General features: G+C 38.2%; 1 protein-coding gene across 2 annotated transcripts in view; it reads right to left on the minus strand.

Annotated features, from left to right (window-relative positions):
* Nucleotides 1–4171, minus strand: part of gpr153 (G protein-coupled receptor 153) — a 34755-nt gene that overhangs the window by 29306 nt on the left and 1278 nt on the right. The gene's annotated exons all lie outside the window — the stretch shown is intronic.

Below are 4171 nucleotides of genomic sequence, written 5' to 3' on the forward strand. Positions count from 1 at the left end.
ACTACTTTAGATATATGGAAGTAATTAAGACTTGAGTAGGTAGATAGATAAAAATCAGGGAGATTTTTATCATATTATTTTTTAGCAAAGTATAAGAACAATATGTCAAAAGACAACTTGCAGAAGTTCTCAAAGCTCCTTAGAGGAAGGCACATACAGTATGATGTTTATTAAATGTGACAAAGCTGACAGGAATTCCAATTGATGCTTAATGCCTATAAGACTGAATGGAAGTTTTATGGGGCAGCCAGAAGCTAAATTTTGAAAATCAGTGAAGGTGAGGAGAGTTTCTGTGTTTAGAAAGAGGCTAAAATTTGTAATCTCTCTGTACCTCTTGTTTTACCTTTATATGACAGCCTAGTCATAACTGGCTTGGTCAATATGATTTGTACTGCGTGTGGCAATGCACAAATACAGATAATGGAGGCAACAGAAAAATTGCTAAAAGCCATTACAGGAGTACTTACTTTAACAGTGTGTTTACATCCCAACCAAAGGAGAAAGCATAACTGACTGTTAGGAATGTTTTAAAGCAGCTTAAGAAATTGTTGATCTACTTGGATTCCCTTCACAACCATCACCATGGTTTACAGAGTATGGTTCAAAAAAAGAGACAATATCCAGTGATTGGCAGTTCTCCAAGGGAAAATACCTTCTCGATGCCAGAGGTTAAAGGACAGCGGCCAGACAGCTTTGAGCTGATTGGAAGGCAACACTCGTTACAAGAGAGGTATGCAGAAGACTGTCTCTGAACACACAACGCGTCAAACCTCGAAACAGCTGGGCTACAGCAACATAACAGACAAAGTGCCATTTCTATTTGCTGACAACAGGAAACTGAGAAAGGACTCAAAAAACAATAGAAAAACATGGAAAAATGTTGCCTGTGTCAGCACACCGGCATGATAAAAGATCACGCTGGTGTGCTGTTTGATGTTCCTGAGACACTTGTGAGTACTGGTCTTAACTGGTTGGCCAGCTTGTCACAGAGTAAGGAGCTGAATTTTCCATTACAAATACAACCCTTGAGGCTTTCTTCCTGTTTATGTTAAGCTACCTCCAGCTATGACTGGAGCAGGATCACTGGGCACCATATGGCAGCAGAACTAGTGTTTTTCTTGAAAACAGGCATCTACGGCAGTTTAAGCTAGTCAAGTGGTAGATTAAAGCCATGCATCACATTATCAGTTTTAAACTTGTATAAGCAAACTTAAGCATCTAAAAAATATCATAAGAGTTAAAGATTATCAATAATCAATCAATATCAATGGCCAATATGTTGCTGTAACATTTGCATGGTAGGATCGTTGAATCAGTGATTAAGGCTGCTTGCAGTGGTGTAATGATGTGGAAGATATTTTCTTGGTAAACTTTGGGCACTGGTATCAACTTAGTATTGTTTTAGTGTGACAACCTATGTGAGTATTGTTCCTGATCGCTTTATGATCACAGTGAACCAAACTTCTAATGACTGCATTCAACAAGACAGCATGCCATGTTACTAAGTTCAAATCAAATCAACCTGGTTTCTTGAACATGACAAGAACAATATTCACTTTACTAAAATGGCCTCCACAGGCACCAGCAGACCAGTCAAACCCAGTACTAGCAAAGTGTACCTAATAAAGTGTTTTCTGAGTGTATAACTTTCTCACTACAATCAAAACCCTTTGACCACAGTAACCAGCTGTTTTCATTTACATGGCACCCAATAACTAACAACACCTGACAAGCCATTGTGTCTTTATGAGATAAGCGCTATCACGTTAGGCACCGGACTGAATGTCTTTCATTACATGCTGCATAACAACTTCATTATTAATATCCATCTATCTATCTCTATATATATGAAAGACATACATCATAAATTGAAATATACATTTAGAAAAATATGTTTTTAAAAGACTATACTCATTTAGATATATGGAAGTAATTAAGATTCGAGTCTCATTCTAAATATATCACATTTTTTTAAAGGCTGAAGCAGGTACATCATACAACATTTATATTCCAAATTGATATGATGTGATGATTAAGGGTAAAAACACTGGAAAAATAAGAATTACTTAGATCAATTTCCCCAGAGCTTTGGATCTAATGTATGCCACCATTTTGCTTCAGTCTTTTGGGGTTACATGTGAATGATACCTCTACATCAGATCTACGTTGTAACTTACGCCATAACCACAACCCCATTTAAACCCTACGCCACAACCTTCTAAGTAACTTTATGTGCACCTCCAAAAAAATTGAACTATATGTCTGTTCAACGCATACCAGAACAATTTATATGTGTAGAAGGTTGCGGTGTAGGGACAAAACGATTTTCCGGTTGCTACATAAATTAGAACATTGATTCCATGTGGAACTCAGAATCAAGATTTACACCCATTTACACAAAAGCTCTCACACATTTGAAAGGTGGCAACTTGGTGTTCGGAGTCTTAACTAAGGATACTACAGGTCTGTATACCTCTTGAGTCACAGCTTCCCTAGTATGTATGAAAACAGTTTGAAGCCAAATATCTGTATAAAATCCTGTAGTCAGCACACTCCATAGTGTCAGTCTGAAGTTACTTACAGGCAAACTACAGACAAGAAATATGCAAGTACATATACTCAAGCACTGAAACAACGATGATAACATGTTCTAAGCACATACCCCTTCCACTTAATCACAGCATTTCACTAATGCACAGCAGGGTGGCAGAGCTAGTTGGCAGCCGGCTCCCTAACCAGATTCTAGCCACTGTGCCAGCCCTCTTCGCATGAAGTCTCTAAACCAAGCCAGTGAAAGGCTGCCAGCTCCAGTCAGCAGAAAATAGAAAGGCCCAGAGGTGCTTTGTGCCCTTGACCTTTGAACCTCCTGCCAAGGTAAGCTAAGATCATGTATCTATTAAAAAAAAAAAATCAATAAAAGTGAACTAATCAATAGAATTAGACCACTGTGGTTTTTGGTTGCATTGTGTGCGGTGGGTATGAACAAAGAAGTCATTACTTTTATTTATATTCAGTTTTATTTATTTAAATTCAGCGAATAAAACTGATTTACAAGGATTAATCCAGTTGAGACCACTTTGCTTGCATTTAGAAAATGGACAAATCAAGGACAGAATAGAAGATGTGCCATTTTCTCTAGCTTATGACCATCTATTCAAGTCAAGCTTGACACTATATTCTTCAAAATGATATGCAGTCAATACAAAAAGTAAGCTTCCCAGACTGAAACAGCACACCAGTGTGATCAAAGATTACGCTGGTGTGCTGTTTGATGTTCCTGAGACATTTGTGAGTACTGGTCTTAGCTGGGTGGCCAGCTTGTCACAGAGTAAGGAGCTGAATTTTCCATTACAAATGCAACCCTTAAGGCTTTCTTCCAGTTTATGTTAAGCTACCTCCAGCTATGACTGGAGCAGGATCACTGGGCACCATATGGTAGCAGAACTAGTGTTTTTCTTGAAAACAGGCATCTGTGGCAGTTTAAGTGAATCAGGTGGTAGATTAAAGCCACGCATTACACTTGTATAAGCAAAATTAAGCAGCAAGAAAAGATCATAACTGTTACACGCTATCGTCATTGCCATTAATCACGACGTTACATTACCATATAATGGTGTGGGGAAGGGCGGTCAACGTGTTGTGGGCGAGTAAAAAAATTAGAATCGTGTGAACACGGGCTAGCGCGGTCACAAAATGACAGAGCCGAACGTGTGACAAACAAAATGTCACACATGCCCTGCGAAACACTGAGATCTGTTGTGAGGTTTTGTGGTGTAGAAGTAACTGTCACATGCAAGCTACAGCAGTTTCTCTGGGCAGTAAAAGTGATCATTGGCTTGCATGGCCACTTTCTGACCTTTGACAACATTCAATAGCTCCTCGCTTAATAATTATCTCCTTTGGTTAGTGTATTAAAATAGCATTTGAAAGAATGTCATCAGATTTCTGCCAATTCTCTCTCAATATCAGGGGCTGTAGAGCAAAACTACACTGGTAATGCTGTTGTATATTTAATATATATTGGACTGCACATGTTTAAAGTATAGGGCCACTTTTGTTCAAAGTTATGGCTCTGGTAAGAATCTTATGAAAAAGAAAAAAAAATGTAGGGTTTTTGTCTTAAAGCTTAATTATATAAATGTGTTGAATAAATGACTTGGGAGGAAAATAA

The sequence above is a fragment of the Pundamilia nyererei genome, unplaced genomic scaffold (genome assembly GCF_000239375.1).
Source record: "Pundamilia nyererei isolate P.nyererei 1_Seehausen unplaced genomic scaffold, PunNye1.0 scaffold00049, whole genome shotgun sequence".
Taxonomy (NCBI): Eukaryota; Metazoa; Chordata; class Actinopteri; order Cichliformes; family Cichlidae; genus Pundamilia; species Pundamilia nyererei.